Source organism: Macrotis lagotis, chromosome 8, assembly GCF_037893015.1.
Source record: "Macrotis lagotis isolate mMagLag1 chromosome 8, bilby.v1.9.chrom.fasta, whole genome shotgun sequence".
NCBI classification, from domain to species: domain Eukaryota; kingdom Metazoa; phylum Chordata; class Mammalia; order Peramelemorphia; family Peramelidae; genus Macrotis; species Macrotis lagotis.
In genome coordinates, this window is record NC_133665.1 from 53,257,044 (window position 1) to 53,275,222 (window position 18,179).

An 18,179-nucleotide genomic window follows, 5' to 3' on the forward strand; every position below is an offset into this window, starting at 1 on the left:
TGTCATTGGCTGGCATTAGAAATATTCCCACTAAAAGCAGTGTCCATTTTTATCATTTCTCTTTGACATTGTGTTAGAAATTTTAGCAATTGAAAGGAAGAGGATAGGAAAGAATTAAACTGCAGTTTTATGATACAAGATGAACTCATAAATAGCATTCTTTTTAAGTGTTTTTTTCCCCAATTTTCTGTAGAGATAGTTTTCAACTTTTTTATTTTATTTTTTCCAATTACATGTAAAGATAGTTTTTAACATTCATCTTTTGTAAGCTTTTGAGTTCCACATTTTTCTACTCCCTCACATCTTCCCTTGGCATTGAGTAATCTGATATAGTTTGTACATGTACAATCATGTTTAACATATTTCCATATTAGTCATGTTGTGAAAGAAAACTCAGAACAGGGAAAAAGACATGAGAAAAAGAAAAATAAATAAAAAAGCTTTTAAAAAAGTTTAAACATGTTTAAAAAGTGAAACTAGAATGCTTTACTCTATATTCAGACTAAATCAAAGTTTTTCCTCTGGATATGGATGACATTTTCCAATACAAATCTTTTAGAATTGTCCTTGATCTGCTGAAGTGCTGAGAGGAGCTAAGTCCATCTTATTTGATTTGTTAACGTGTGCAGTGTTCTCCTGGTTCTCCCTTCACTCAACATTAGTTCATGCAAGTTTTCCCAGACTTTTCTGAAGTCCTTCTGCTCATGAATTTTACAGAACAATGTACTCCATATTTATATACCAAAATTTGTTCAACCATTCCCCAATTGATGGGCTTCCCTTATTTTCCAAATCTTTTTCAAGTACACAGAGAGCTGCTTTAAATACTTATACAGGCATGTGTTTTTCCCTTTTAGGATACTTGTTTAGTATAATCTCTTTGGGATACAGACCTTGAATAACAGTATTACTGAATTAGAGGCTATGCACAGTGTTATTGCCTTTTGAGCATAGTTCCAAATTCCTCTTCAGAAAGTTGGATCATGGGGCATCTAGGTGGCGCAGTGGATAGAGCACCGGCCCTGGAGTGAGGAATGCATACCTGAGTTCAAATCTGGCCTCAGACACTTATAATTACCTAGCTGTGTGGCCTTGGGCAAGCCACTTAATCCCATTGCCTTGCAAAAAAAACAAAGTTGGATCAGTTTTTAAACCAAGGTAATATTCTTTGAGCTTCCTATTAAATAGATATACTTCTATTTTAAAATATAATCTTTTCTAATTGTAATAGAACAATTTCCCTTTTTGTGATATTAGCCAGTCTGATTGATGTGAGGTAATATTCAAAGTTGTTAATAGTGATGTAGAGCATTTTTCATGACTATAAAAATATTTGATTCTTTAAAAACTGCCTGTTCATTTCCTTTGACTGTTTATCAATTGGGGGATGACTTGTATTTTTATAAATTTGACTCAGTTTTCCATATATATTTGAGAAATGAGGCCTTTATCAGAGATAATTATTGCAAAATTTCTCCCAGTTTTCTGCTTTCCTTATAATTTTGGTTGCATTAGTTTTGTTTGTGCAAAAACTTATTAATTTTATATAATCAAAAGTATTTTACATTTTGTAATGCTTCCTGTATTTTCTTTGATCTTAAAATTCTTTCCTTACCCATAAATCTGATTAACTATTTTTATACTTTTCTTAATTTGCTAAAATAATTGTAAATCAAGTACCCGTTTTGACCTTATCTTAGTATACATGGTATGAGATGTTAGTCTATATCTGGTTTCTACCATACTGTTGAGTTTTCTCAGCATTTTTTGTCAAATAATGAGTTTTTGTGGAAAACTTGGTTCTTTGTTAACTAGATTACTGAAGAATCATCTAGATTACGATGGTCATTTACTAAAATGTAATTTGTACCTAATCTATGTTACTGATCCACTTCTCTTTCTTAACCACTACCAGATTCATTCATTCATTCATTTATTTATTTATTAGGTTTTTGCAAGGCAAATAGGGTTAAGTGGCTTGCCCAAGGCCACACAGCTAGGTAATTATTAAGTGTCTGAGGCTAGAATTGAACTCAGGTCCTCCTGACTCCAAGGCCCACACTCTATCTACTGTGCCGCCTAGCGGCCCCTACCAGATTCTTTTGATAATTATTGCTGCATATATTTTTTCCAAATGAATTTTATTGTTTTTTCTAGTTTTGTAAAATAATTTTTGATAGTTTTGTATGGTGCTTAATAGATTAAGTTAGTAAAATTTTCCTTTTTATTATATTGGCTCATTAATATTTTCCCGTTGTTCAGATCTGACTTTATTTTTGTGAAAGTGTTTTATAGTATTGTTCGTATAGTTTCTGGGTTTGTGTTGGCAGATAGACTTCCAAGTATTTTGTATTGTCTACTGTTATTTTAAATGGCATTTCTATTTCTAACTCTTACTGTTGGACTTCATTGGTAGTATATAGAAATGCTAGTAATTTATGTAAGTTTATTTTATGTCCTGCAACTTTGCTAAAGTTGTTAATTTCAAGTTGTTTTTTAGTTTATTCACTAGAATTTTCTTCCTAAAACATCTTATCATCTGCAGAGTGATAATTTTGTTTTCTTATTGCCTTTTCTGATTCCTTTAATTTTCCTTCTCATTAATATAGCTATCATTTCCATCATTGAATTTTATGATTTCTGTCATTAAATTTTATAATGATTCCTATCATTAAATATTAGAGATGATAATGGGCATTCTTGCTTCACCTCTGATTGTATTGGGAGGGTTTCTGGCTTATCCCCATTGCACATAATGCTTCCTAATGGTTTTAGGTAAATATTACTTGTCATTTTAAGGTATGCTCCATTTATTCCTATGCTTTCTAATATTTTTAATAAGAATGGTTGCTTTTTTAAAGACTTATGCATCTATTGAGAGTTTTTTATTTTTCTGTATTTTCATTTCAGTGAATCAGTAGGACTGATAAATGCTCTTTTTTTAGATTTCTGTTGCAGTATGCCATGTTTTGATCTTTTTAATTCATTTTTTTCTCTAGTCATTTTTCTTGTAAATACAAAGAGGTGCCTTATGACTTGAGAGGCAGCTAGGGAGTGCAGTGGATAGAGCACTGGACTTGGGAGTCAGGAAGACCAATTCAAATGTCACCTCAGATACTAACTATATGGCCTTAGTCCAGTCAAGTAACCTTTGTTTTGTCTCAGTTTTCTTATCTGTAAAATGAAGATCATAGGAGCATCTCCCTCCACGGTTGTTAAGGGTCAAATGTGATAATCATTGTAAAGTGCTTAGCACAGTGCCTGGCTCAGAGTAAAAGTGCTGTGTTACCTATTGTTGTCGTTGATGATGATGGTGATGATGATGATGATGATGATGATGCCAGTGATTGAGAATGGGTCTGCTTTTTTTCTTTTTGACCAGAGTCCTTTCTAGTACTCAGACCCTGCCTTGGGTTAAAATAGGACTCTTACTGGATAAAAAGAGCATTGCTTCCAATCTGAAATCTACAGTGAGGTTGGAGATTGGGGGGAAAGAATTGTGTTCAAAAGGCAGAATATAAGGCACATAGGAGTACAAGTCCAGCTTCAGACGTCTGACACATACTGGCTATATAAGCTTGGGCACTGATTGCCTCACATCTACCGTCTCTAGTTATCCTGATTCATCCTTGATCATTGGACCCAGTTGACTCCAGAGAAGAAAATGAGGTTGGTGACTTAGAGAGCACCCCTCACTCAAATCCAGTTCACATGCTTGTCATTGGCAACACCACCCTGATGTGTCATAGTCGTCTTTAAGAATGAAGGACAAATCACAAAAACAAGGTGGCACATATAGTAAGTTCTTGATAAATGCTTATTTTTTTTACATTTTTTAGTTGAATTAAGCCCTTTATTTAATGTTACAAGAAATATTTAGTCAAACAGACCAAAACCCATGTCATCATCAGACTCCTCGGATTCTTCTTTTTTTGCTTCTTTCTTCTCCTCACCTGGGGCAGCTGCACTAGCAGGAGCAGCACCTCCAGCAGGGGCAGCTCCACCAGCTACTGGGGCAGGTCCATCAACTCCTACATTGCAGATGAGACTTCCAATACTGACATTAGACAGAGCCTTTGCAAATAATCCAGGACAGAATGGTTCAACATTCACACCTGCTGCTTTAATGAGGGCGTTAATTTTATCTTCTGTGACCGTAACTTCGTAGTCGTGAAGGATGAGGGCGGAGTAGATGTAGGAGAGCTCGGACACAGCCATTTCTGTAGTGGTGCTAGCTGCCAGCTGAAGTGGAGTCACCTCAACACGGCCTTAGCTTCGGAAGAAGAACTGAGCACCTTACAAACAACTGAGGAGAGGGTTAAATTAAATGTTTATTTCTTTGCCTATTTTTCATTGCTCAAGCATTCTTCTTTGGACAAAGTTGAGTATATAAGGACAAATTCTAATTTTTACAAGCATTGTATTGATCAAATGTTTGATTCTCAAGTATGTAGAAGATATAATTGCTTGGTTCATAACTTGAGTTTGTAGAGCTCAAGTTGTCCAGAAACCCTGTTACTTGCTTTTATTTTGCTTAGATTTTATTGCTGCCTTAGTCAATGACAAGTCAAAGACTTGTTGAATGTCCCTATTGGAGGCAGTTGACTTCAAGGTACATTGAAAGCAATCATGCCCAAAGCCAAATAGAAATAGAAATAGACGGCTCTACTTTTTTTCACTTATGTGGGAATTAATTTGCTCTAATAAGACATGCCTTCTTAGTTTAGTGAATTGGTAAGCAATAAGTTTAAATGGGTAAAGCAGCAGGAAGATGACTACTTTTACTATTTTGTACAAGATTAATGAAGACTGTGGTGTGAAGAGAATTTTTGTGAATTAATGTTTGTGGGCTGAACCTCACCTACAACAGTTTTGGCAATTTTTCAGAATATTAAAATTGATCTTCATTTTTTTTTCCTTGAACCACCTCATCTCTTTGAAGAAATCTTTCTTTAAAGTGTATTTGGTACTAATCACTCAGTCACACTAACAACTTCTTTGCTACAATGATTTGTGTCTTTATAGTTGTAATTTATTGTACATTTTTTCTCTTAATGTAATTTCATTGTGGTTTTTATTTGAAATTTTTCTGTTTTTCTCCCACTATATTATCATCTCAGTAAGGACAGAGTTGATACAAGTTCACATCATCTAAAACAAGCTTTAAGCATACTGAATGCCCAATTAAATGTTAGTCATTGACTGACTTTTTACTGGACCTATGAGTATTTATCCATAGTAACCAGTTTAGAGTTGTTAGATAATGATCTTATTTTCTTTGCTGTTTGTAACTCAGAAGATGGTCTTCCAAGAGCTACTTTTTTAGCTTAATGCTATCTACTGGTTTCTTTTTTTTTTCTTAAGGTTAACATTCACATTTATTGATATTTTTCTCTTAAGTCTAGAATTATACAGGAGTGGGGAGGTGGGGATGGAAAAACTAGTCAGAGCCAGACATCCTTCCCCCACCATCTACTGATTTCTTTGTTGTTGTTGTTGTTTTGTTTGTTTGTTTGTTTTTAGGTTTTTGCAAGGCAAATGGGGTTAAGTGGCTTGCCCAAGGTCACACAGCTAGGTAATTATTAAGTGTCTGAGACCAGATTTGAACCCAGGTACTCCTGACTCCAAGGCCAGTGCTTTATCCACTACACCACCTAGCCGCCCCCATCTACTGATTTCTTACTGATATGTTCCAATCTGTCTTTCATAATTCTTTTTAAAAATGATTTGTTCAGTTAGCCAATAATAGTGCAATTAACTGACTGTTTACTCTTATTTTGCAATGCCTTTCTGCCCACAGCCAGCAACTTAGTCCATGTCTTCACCTTATGATGGCAACAGCCTCTTAACTGCTCTCATAGTCCCTAGTCTCTCTGCTATCAGACCAGTAATGAATTTTAGATCTAGAAAGAACCCTAAAGATAATCTGAATTAGCCTCTTTCATAGTGAAAATCCTTCTATAGCATCCCTGAGGGATTTTGATTGAAAATTTAATTTTTCATGTAGTAGAAAGAACTCTTAAATTGGATCAGAAGCTTAGCTTTCCCATACCTTATTCAATAACTATTCAAAAAGATCCTGAACTTCAGAACAAAATTATTTCAATAGGGATTGTACAGCTCTGTAGATTTTTGTGTAAATAAGATTCTCCATTTAAATGTCATTTTAATTTTATGACTTATTAGATCATAGGAGCATAGATTTAGAACTGGAAGGACTTCCAAACCCTTTATTTTACAAATGAGAAAATAAGTTTAGTGACAAATGATAAGCAGATTTTTTAAAAAATACTAAATCATGTATCTTGGTAGTTGGAGGGAATTTGACATCTTATTGGGTGATAGTGTGGATAGGTGTTTTGGGAAGGGGGGTTGGAAGTAGTTTTTGTATTCAATTCAGATTGACTGTCAGGTGATCTAGAAGATAGAATAAGAGTTTAAAGCCTCCTAGATCAAGGTTAACCATTTATACCAGCAGACTTTCTCGTTTTACTTGCTTTGGAATTAATTTCTTGTTGCTTTATGATTAATTTATATCACTCTGATTTTTTTCATAATAATAAATATTGTATTTCTCTCCTTTGCTCAAATGAGTGAAAAGAACTAATATGCTGAATAGACATAGGGTTATAACAGTATACTTCTATGGCACTTATAATTTGTAAAATTGTATGGTAGAGGTAGGTAATATGTTTTTCTATTTATTACCTCATTTGTCACCTTCACAGTCACACTGAGGAAGGCAGATCAGAATAACATTTTTTTTAGGGGTTTTTTTTTTTGCAAGGCAAATGGGGTTGAGTGGCTTGCCTGAGGCCACACAGCTAGGTAATTATTAAGTGTCTGAGGCTGGATTTGAACTCAGGTACTCCTGACTCTAGGGCCGGTGCTTTATCCACTGCGCCACCTAGCCGCCCCAGAATAAAAATTTTTAAGAACTTGAAGAAATCTTAGAAATTATCTAGTCTAAGGTATATTCTTTCAGAATATACAGAGAAAAAAATTTCAATTCTCTCTGTCCTCTCATAGATTCTCTCCAGCTGTGGCTTTGGTAACTCACCAAGAAGCATAGTCAACATTTTCAAACTACTCTTGAATGCCTCAGAAAAATTCCCTATAAATTTCTTCACAAGATAAGATTTAAAACATTTCTCTAAGGAAAAATTTCTGCTGATTTTCCCTTCTTAGTTCTCTCAGGTCACCACTTACCATCTCACTGGAATAACAGTACAACTCAGTCTTTTTATAGATTGAATTAAAATTTCGTTCCCCTTAGATTTATCATATCAGAGTTAAACTCATATAGTCCTCACATTCCTTAAGGAATGGCTGTTAAACTGTCATTATTTAAGACTCCAAAGCCTCTTTAAAAAGCAAATGTATATTTATATTTGGGTGATTTGCTTTTAATACTTTGTCACCCTCATTGTCAGCTGACATTTCTTACTGTTGTTGGGGAGCCTGCTTTTAGCAGTCTCACTTCTCTAATTTGCAGTTTTTATTCTTCTGATATTTATTCCAGATAACCACATCTGTTAGAATTGTCTAAAATAAGAGCAAATTAGTCTCTTAAATGAAGGGTTTTAGGACTTTACTATGAGTAATGAATGTAAATTTTAGTACATGAACTTTAGAGAGTTGCTCAGAGGCATTTTTGTTTGTTTCTTGATTTCTGTTTCTGGATAATTGCATTAATTGGATAATTGTGATGACTTAGTACTTGACTACAACCAATGGGAAGCATTGTAGTGTAGAGGAAAGCATTCATGAACTTGAATTCAAAACTCACCTCTGATATGTATTATTTATATGACCAAGTTAGTAGGTCCTCGATTTCTTCATCTGTAAAATGAGGAGGTTGTAATATTCTGGACCTTTGATCTGTACTCCTTTGTGTTCTTTTCATTTTGGGGGGCAAATCTGCCCATTATTTTGAATGTCTTCTTTGAGCTATTTTTGCATTTGGTGGAGACTACATTCTGGCTGTCCTTTTTTTTTTGGTCTTTTTTTATTTACATTTTTGAGAAAAATAGGAAAATATACACAGTGAGGTTTGATCTCATCACAATGAGTGAATGAATGAATGAATGAATGAATGAATGAATGATGGTTCAATTCTGAAGCTCCTGAACATACTCTTTAGCATGGACTTAGCTTGTCTTTGGCTGCTCAGGAGAAGGAAGGGGTCCTTCTACCAGTTTCACAAAGTAATGACAGTAGGCCTCCGTAATGCCGGAGAAACCTTGGCCATGGTAGCCAGATGCATTTCAAGCTCTGGCCTCGTCCAGAGGTGGATTCAGGTGGATCCGAACTCTACATTGTAATCTCTCACTGCCATGTCTTGTGCCTCTAAGAAAACCTCTTTAATTATTTTTGCTCCCCTCTCCTGGTTACTGAACTCCATTTGAGCCAAGGCCTGGCCAATGGACCTTCCTCTTGTCAATTTTGCTAAGTACCACATCTTGTCGTTGCTGTATTTTATTTGTCTTTGACAGCAATATATTTCTGTAGGTCTCCAAGGCTCTCCTGGAAGCTGTGGAGGATAAATTATTTTATTTTTCTTCTCCCATTTTCTTGAGATGTCAGGAGAAGCACTTATGTAAATAGGTGACAAAGGCAAAACATTTTGTGATGAGAGTGTCCCCAAACCATAAGCCCTGAGACTCCTCAGACCCTTCAGCCAAACCAAACCTAAGTTTCTCAACAAGGTAGCCACCATCTTTACACTTTGCTCTACAGTGGTCACCTGGCTGTCCATTTCTTACCCTTCATTCATTACATTATTGGCTTACCGTCTTATCCACTATTTCTTATTTCATATATCACTTCTTCAGCATAGGCTATTATTAGAAATATGCTGCAGCTTTTTGCTTCCCTTACCCATACAACCCTTCCATTGCTCTTTAATTATCAGTAATTTTGATTATATATAATCTGACACAGAGCATTTGTATTAAAAAGTAGTTGGGTGTCTGAGGCCAGATTTGGACCTGGGTGCTCCTGGCTCAAGGGCCAGTGCTCTGTCCACCACCCAGCCACCCCTACTATTATTATTTTATTTTATTTTGGGTATTTCTTTTTCTTTTTTTGGTTTTTGCAGGGCAGTGGGGTTGGGGTGGCTTACATGTCACATAGCTGGGTGATTGTTGGGTGTACGGGGTCAGATTTGGGCTCGGATGCTCCTGGGTCTAGGGCTGGTGCTCTGCCCATTGCAGCACCTGGCCATACCTACAATTATTACTATTTTTTTTTTTTTAGTTTTTATTTTAATTTTTTTCTCTCCCCTTTATCTCTCAAGTGAGTCTATTTTTTTGGGGGGAGGGGTTATTTTGTTACTCTTAAACAAGAATATTTTATTAATGTATAAAAACATTATTTGTACAAAAGGAGAATAAATAAATATTAAATTTAAAAAGTTGTTGGGTCAAACCAGAGACATTGGGAAATAATTCTAAAGCTTCTCAGGCTGGTGAGAAGAAAGTCAACAGGAGGTGCAGTCAGGGTGGTGAAATGTTAAGAGAATTTCACATGAATTTTAGTTAAAGGATGTAGGGACATTTAGCATGAAGAAGAGATGACTTAGGGAAACAGTGTGGTTGTCCTCAAACATTTGAAGGAATAGAAATGGACTAGACTATTTCTACTGGAATCCACAGAATAAAGGACAGTATATGGAAGGTACACGGAGAGGCCAGGCAGATTTTGTGCAAGTGATGTTCTTACCATTCTTCAAGATCTCTTCAGAGTGTAGACCAGTAGTGGTATTGCTGGATCAAAGGGTATGCATATTTTTATTGCCCTTTGAGCTTAATTCCAAATTGCTCTCCAGAAAGGTTGGATGAGTTCGCAGCTCCATCAATAATGTATTAGTGTAGGGGCGGCTAGGTGGCTCAGTGGATAGAGCACTGGCCCTGGAGTCAGGAGTACCTGAGTTCAAATCTGGCCTCAGACACTTAATAATTACCTAGCTGTGTGGCCTTGGGCAAGCCACTTAACCCCATCGCCTTGCAAAAACCTAAAACAAAACAAAACAAAACAAAAAACCCAAAGTATTACTTTCCCAGATTTCCTGTATCCCTTCCAACATTGATCATTTTCCTTTCTGATCATATTGGCCAGTCTGAGAGGTGTGAGGTGGTACCTCAGAAATGCTTTAATTTGCATGGAAATGCACTTTTTAAAAAAATTTATAAATCTTAAACTACTGTAGAAAAGATGACCATGTTGATACTAAAAATATTGGGAAAAAAAGAGTTATTTGCAAATGTCAGTGATCACCAGTTGATAATTTCAGTTTTTTAGTGACACAAAATCTCCAATTTAGAAAAGGTGCAAATACTAGCTGTCTTCTCAAAGGTAAGAAATTTTATAAGGATTGATATAGCATTATCTTCATCTTAATTAGATTTCTTAGAGTTTTAAGTGAGAAGTACAAGAGTAATATTTTGAGCATTATTTGAAGACATTTATTTTATTTTATTTGGTAGTTGTTTTTTTTTTTTTTTGCAAGGCAAATGGGGTTAAGTGGCTTGCCCAAGGCCACACAGCTAGGTAATTATTGTGTCTGAGGCCAGATTTGAACTCAGGTACTCCTGACTCCAGGGCCGGTGCTCTATCTACTGTGCCACCTAGCCACTCGATTTCAAGACATTTAATGTCAGTATAATGACCCTTTCCAAAAGATGAAAAATAATTCACTTGTCCTAAGTCAGGAATTGAATACTTTTTTTTTCAGTAGGTCATTTTTGGTTAACATAATTGAAAAGGCATAACATTGTTAGGACACCACTAACTTTATTTACTTAAAGATATGTGTCATTCTTTCTTTGAATTATGTATCCTACCACATTTTCTGCTAATCACTATTAATAGTTTATATGCTTTAATACTCCGATGGATCTCTGATTTCATAAATATAGGTATTCCAGTGAAGCAAATTATAACCCATTCTAACTCTTAGCCATGCCCTCCCATAAGAACATCACAGGAATCTACTTAATATGTTGAAGATTTTGCTCAAATTATCTAGACATTTTTGAATACCAATGGAATATGACCTTTACTTATCCCCCAAATCCTCCATGTAATTGCCTCTTTTGCCCAGCTCATATATTTCTGTGATGACTTTCCCCTAGTAATTTCTTGTTAATTAAGTATTGCTTTGTGAATTTTTTTTTGTAATATATTGAAACCTGTTCACATCCATTGTATATTTCTCCACTAACTTTTAGGATATCCTAGGTCCATCAATATAGGACTGGAAGGTGGGTTCCCCCCAGTCCCCCCTTCCAGATAAGAACACAGAAATCTGGGGAGAATCCCACAGGTAGAAAGTGAAGTCAACAAGCATATATTAATACCCTGCAGTGTGCCAGGCACCAGAGCTAAGCATTGACAATACAAAGAAAGGCAAACTTCTGATCTCAGGAGCTCGTGGTCTGATAGGAAAACAACATGCAAACAATTACATACCAGTAAGTTAGAAGATAAATTGGGGTTTGTCTGAGGGGGAAGACACAAAGATTAAGGGGGACTGTCAGAGATGGGATTCAAACCCAGGTTCTCATTTTTTTAATTCAGGATATTTGTCCTAAATGTCCACAATAGGAAGAACCTAATGGATAAAGAATACCTTGTATTCAGACTAGTTTATGTAGGTGAATAAACAACATGTAGAATTTAATCATCAAAACATATACAGTTAAATGCCACAGGCCCTACGAGTGGACTGAACCAGACTTAAGAGTGGAATAGGAAGAGAAAACAGTTCTTTTACTGATTCTAAGTTCAATTTAAAAAAAAACAGACTCATCTTTTTTTTTTAAATGGTTTTTTATTTTATTTTTCCAATTACATGCAAAGGTAGTTTTCAAGATTCATCCATTCAGCAAATTTATGAGTTTCACATTTTTCTACCACACGGTTCTGCTCACTTCACTCAACATCAATTTATGCAACTCTTTCCATGCTTCTCTAAAGTCTGGCCACTCTTGATTTCTTTTCTTTTTTTTTTAATTTAATTGCATACAAAGGTAGTTTTTAGTATTTATCCATTTGCAAGTTAATGAGTTCCACATTTTTCTATCAGCTTCCTTTCTCTCCCCATGGCAGTGAACTATCTGATAAAAGTTGTACATGTACAATCATGTTTAATGTATTTCCATATTAGTCATTTTGTGAAAGAGGAAGTAGAACTAATAGGAAAAATAAACCACGATAAAGAAGGGAAAAATATAAACATCTTAAAAAAATGAACATAGTATGCTTTGCATTCAAAATCCATAGTTTTTCCCCCTCTGGAGGTAGATGACATTTTCCTTAATAGGTCTCTCAGAATTGTCCTTGATCAATGAACTGCTGAGAACAGCTGCGTCCATCATAGTTGATCATTTCACAATGTTTTAGTTAACATGTATAATTGCTCACTTTACTCAGCATCCTGCTCATGATTTCTTACAGAGCAAGGAGTACTCCATAACATTCACATACCATAACTTGTTCAGCTTTCCCCCATTGATGGGCATTCCCTTAAGTTCCAATTCTTTGCCAATATAAAAAGAACTGCTATAAATATCTTTGTGCATGTGGAACTTTTCCCCTTTGTTATGATCACTTTGGGATTTAGACCTAGTAGTGGTATTGCTGGATCAAAGGGTATGCACATTTTTTTGAGCATAGTTCCAGATTACGCTGCAGAATGGTTGGACCAGTTCACAACTCTACCAACAGTGCATTAAGTTTGCTATTTTCCCACATCTTCTTTAGTATTAATCATTTTCCTTTTTTGTCATCTTAGTTAATCTGCTTAGTTGTGAGATGGTACCTTGGAGTGATTTTAATTTGTATTTCTCTAATCAATTTCTGGAGCATTTTTTTCATATGAATATAAGTAATTTTAAATTCTTCATCTGAAAACTGTCTGTTCATATCCTTTGATCATTTATCAGTTGGAGAATGGTTTATAATCTTTGCAATTTGATTCAGTTCTCTATTTTAGAAATCAGTCATTTTTTCAGAAAAACTAGCTGTAAAAATTGTTTCCCAGCTTTCTGCCTTTCTTCTAATCTTGATTGTATTGGTTTTATTTGTTTTAATTTAATATAGTCAAAATCATCCATGTTAAAATTTAAAATATTCTCTATCTCTTGGTCATAAATTTCTCTCTTTTCCATTCTCCATTTACTCCATCCAGCTAAGAGTATTTCTTATTCTGTTAATTGGTCTTTGGTATCACCCTGTATGCCTAATTCCTGTACCCATTTCGAACTTATTTTGACATAGTGATCTATACCTGTTTCCCCCCCCATACAATTTTTCAGTTTTCTCAGTAGTTTTTGTCAAAGAATGAAGTCTTATCTCAGAAGATGGATTTATCAAATACTAGATTACCGTAGTCATTTACTACTGTTTTCTTTTGTACTTAATCTTCTATTTCTTAGCCAGTACCAAATAGTTTTTTGTTAGTTTGATTGATAGGGCAATGGACAAGTAATTTAATTTGGGTAAATAGACATTTTTAATTATATTAACTTGGCCTAACTATGAGCAGTTATTATTTTTCCAATTGTTTAAATCTATTTGTGTAAAAAGTATTTTAGAAAAGAGTCATCTTTTATGACACCAAATATTTTCCTATGATGTTGTATGACCACAAGTCATGGGATACTTCATTCCTTGAAGAATTAAACCTTGAGGTTTAATAGTTTATCCTGAGGAAATATCTCATACTAAAGCATTCTTTTATTGTGTGTCATGGACCCCTTTGGCTTGTCTAAAACTTAACCCTCTAAAGCTTTTCAGATAGTTTTTTTTTGCAAGGCAATGGGGTTAAGTGACTTACCCAGAGCCACACAACTAGGTAATTATTAAGTGTCTGAGGCCAGATTTGAACCCAGGTACTCCTGACTCCAGGGTTGGTGCTCTATCCACTGGGTCACCTAGCCGCCCCCAGATAGTATTTTTAAATGCATAATTTAAAATATATAGGACTACAAGAGAAACAATTACATCAATATGCAGTTCTCAAATATGTTTAAAAACAATGGATGCCTAATTAAGAATCTCTGCCACAAAAGAAAAATAAATACTTTTAAAGGTCTATCAGCACAAATCAACATATTAAAAAAAAAAACAACCCTGATATTATATATTGTGTTTCACACCTGTAGTTGCCCACCCTGGAAAGAATTGTTGAAGTGAGGAGAGATTAATGAAATGCTTTTATCATATTTCTTCTTTGGTATCTAGCTTTCCGAGCCTTTCTCGTACAGTGGTTATAGATTGGAAAAAACCACACAGTTGTTGCTCAGTAGAGATTTTCATTTACTATATATACAAAGAGATCAAGTGTAGGTAGGAGTTTAAATTCTCCAGTAGAATCTACAAACCAATAAAATTCTTTTTTTTTAAATTTATTTAAGACAGTGGAGTTAAGTGACTTGCCCACAGTCACACAGCTAGGTAGTTAGTAAGTGTCTGAGACCACATTCAAACTCAGGTCCTCTTGACTCCAGGGCCAGTGTTCTGTGTACAGTGCCACCTAGCTGCCCCCCAATTCTATTATTATTATTATTATTATTATTATTATTTAGGTTTTTGCTGAGCGGATGGGGTTGAGTGGCTTGCCCAAGGCCACACAGCTAGGTCATTATTTTTAAGTGTCTGAGGCCGGATTTGAACCCAGGTACTCCTGACTCCAGGGCCGGTGCTCTATCTACTGCGCCACCTAGCCACCCCCTAAAATTCTTTTTTTTTTTTTAGTTTTATTTATGGTTATTTTACCTCACTGTTACTTCCCAGTGATATATTTCTCAATAGAGCCTTAATTTTTTTATTAAAGATTTTATTTATTTTGAGTTTTACACTTTTTCCCCTAATCTTACTTCCCCACCCCCACAGAAAGCAATTTGTCAGTCTTTACATTGTTTCCATGTTGTACATTGATCCAAATTGAGTGTGATGAGAGAGAGAAATCATATCTTTTTTTTTTTTTTTAGGTTTTTGCAAGGCAGATGGGGTTAAGTGGCTTGCCCAAGGCCACACAGCTAGGTAATTATTAGGTGTTTGAGATGGGATTTGAACCCAGGTACTCTTGGCTCCAGGGCCAGTGCTTTATCCACTGCGCCACCTAGCTGCCTCGAGAAATAAATCATATTCTTAAGGAAGAAACATAAAGTAAAAGAGATAACAAGATCAGACAATAAGATATCAGTTTTTTTTTCTAAATTTTCTAAATACCCTTTGTTCAAACTCCATGGTTCTTTCTCTGGATACAGATGGTATTTTCCATTGCAGACAGCCCTAAATTGTGCCTGATTGTTGCCCTGATGGAATGAGCAAGTCCATCAAGGTTGATCAACACCCCCATGTTGCTGTTAGGGTGTACAGTGTTTTTCTGGTTCTTCTCATCTCATTCAGCAGCAGTTCATGCAAATCCCTCCAGGCTTCCCTGAAATCCCATCCCTCCTGGTTTCTAATAGAACAATAGTATTCCATCACATATATATACCACAGTTTGCTAAACCATTCCCCAATTGAAGGACATTTACTTGATTTCCAATTCTTTGCCATCACAAACAGGGCTGCTATGAATATTTTTGTACAAGTTTTTACCCTTTTTCATCATCTCTTCAGGGTATAGACCCAGTAGTGGTATTGCTGGGTCAAAGGGTATGCACATTATTGTTGCCCTTTGGGCACGGTTCCAAATAACTCTCCAGAAAGGTTGGATGAAGAACCTTAATTATTAACAAAGAATAAGCAGAACATATGTTGTGAATAGGCAGAATGTTATTATGTCTAATAATGTACATACCTCATTCTCCACCCTTGTATCCCACCTCTTTGCTGAGTGGAGATATATTTTACTGTTGGTCAAGTTTGATCACTGAATGAACAGTAAAATGTTATAGTCTGTGTCTTAACATTCACTGACCAAACATTTCCTGAGAAGCTTTCCTGTGAGATTCTCTTGTTTGGGAGGGGAGTGGATGGAGGGAGAAGAGAAGGAAAACAATATTATTAGTACTAGCATGTCAAACATGAGGGCTGTTGCCTCCTTGAGAACTCTTTGGTCATATTTTCCCTTATCAGGTTGACTTTACGTTTTAAAAATTGTTTCTGCTATTTCCACTTTTTAGATTTTTTTCTACTTCTCTAAATCTTTTTTCTCCCCTACTCCTTTTTGAGAATCAGAATGTGGAATGGAAAGAACATTGAACTGAAGACAAGAGATTTAAATTCTAGGCCTACCTTTGCCACTAGTTGGCTGTGACATTAGCATATTATTTTGATCTCTAATGAGCCACAGTTCCCCCTTTTGCAAAATGAAGGTAGTGGGATGTGATAATTTCCACAGATCCCCACAGTTCTAAAAACTTAATTTACCTTGTCTCACTTCCCTCAACAGTTTTTCCAAACCTTTTAACTCCTCAAGCCTCCAAGCTCCTTGCAGATATCTTCACCTCCTATTTGACTAAGAAAAGAGGTCATCCATCTTGAGATCTGTTCTTTCCCACTTGATGTCTCAGAACGCCTCTGTATCTTTACCCAATTCTCCTTTTTTACTGAGGAAGAGATGATCTTTCTCCATACTGATCATTTCTCACCCCCTCACTTATCTTCACTCTTTTACTAATCTTTTTTAATGTTATCTTGTTTTTTCAATTACATGCAAATATAGTTTTCATTTTATAAGCTTTTGAGTTCCATATTTCACTAATTCTTACAAACATGTTCAGATTTATTTAGTTTTGAAAAACTTTGATTTGACTATCATTCCTTCAAGCTATGATCCTGTTCACTGTCAAACTCTTAGAAGAATAATCCATGTCTGCCTCCACTTTCTCACTTTCCGGTAACATTTTAGTCTCTGCATTCTGACTTCTGATTTTCTGATGTGGCTCTCTTAATTACTAAATCCAATAACTTTTTCTCAGAATTTGCTAATTAAGAGAACATTGGTAATCTTAGAACAATTTCCATTGAATGGAGAACTAGGAGATGCCTAAGCAGTTTTGTAGAGGATGGATTGGAAAGGGAAAGAATGGTAACAAAGAGAATGGTTAGACCATTACAGTAACCTAGATGACAGGTCATAAGGGCTTAAATTAGGGTACTAATTATGTTAGAGTTTAAAAGGGTATAAGTATAAGAAATGTGCATGTAGAATCATAATGACTTTGCAACTATTTGGGATGGGGAATGGGGGGTAAAAGAGCCAGAAGAGTCAAAAGATGACTTCTAGTTTTTGAACCTGAGTGAAAATCATCTCCAAAGGAACCTGAGTAATGAGTGTCACCTTCAAAAGAAATAGGTAACTTTGTAGGGAAAGGAAAAGGTTTGGAGTGGGGGGAGGGGAATCTAGGGGAAATGAATTCCGTTTTGGACATGTTGAGTTTCTGTAGCCAATGGGGAATACAAGTAAAAATGTCCCACAGACATTTAGAGGTATCGGATTAGTTTAAAGAGAAAGATGATGGCTGATTTCTGTAGGCTTAAGAAATGATAATTGAATAAACAGGAATGGGAAAATCACACATGGAGATGTAAATAGCCTCATGTCTCAAGTCTTGAAAACTGGACTCTAAGCTGAAACCTAAAAACTTGATTAGGTCTTCACAAAGAAGATATCAAATCTTTTCCTGCTGCCAAAAACAGACTTTGCAGAAAGGTGGCAGACACTATTTCTTGATGTTCAGTCCATGCTCAGAGCATGGCATCTTTTTTGTTTTTCCATCTTCTCAGAACAGCCTTTTTTTTTATGACTTTAAATTCCCAGTGGAATCAAATTGTTATGCAAGAAAATAGATTTCTCAGTTATAGCTCCAAATTACTGAGATGATAACTAGTGGATAATAGTATCACTCCCTAAAAGTTGAATTATTTAATTATTTTTCCCTCAAAAATTGCCTTCTTTTATACTCAATGCAAAGCCATTCCTAAAGGTGACTGAGTCAGCAATTTAGGTAATGATATTCTTCCCTTTAAGGTTCAATCAGCAGTTTAGTAGAGTGTCTTCCACACCCTCCTGAAACTTGGAACCTGCTTTGTGTTCAGTTTCTTCCCTTCCAGGGATTCATTATTTAAACTAGTTCACTCCTAAAGAGTGATTCATGGAAACTATGTAATTGGGAAACTTAAGACCAGAATTCATGGAGAATTGGGACATCATTAGAGGT

The 18,179-nt window shown here is 35.5% G+C and overlaps 1 protein-coding gene and 2 pseudogenes across 1 annotated transcript in view; 1 reads left to right on the forward strand and 2 right to left on the reverse strand.

Moving 5' to 3' along the window:
- RAB40C (RAB40C, member RAS oncogene family) overlaps nt 1-18,179 on the forward strand; it is an 80,577-nt gene that overhangs the window by 10,590 nt on the left and 51,808 nt on the right. The gene's annotated exons all lie outside the window — the stretch shown is intronic.
- Nucleotides 3,855-4,218, reverse strand: LOC141495573 (large ribosomal subunit protein P1 pseudogene; annotated as a pseudogene).
- LOC141495068 (large ribosomal subunit protein uL22m pseudogene) lies at nt 7,477-8,719 on the reverse strand (annotated as a pseudogene).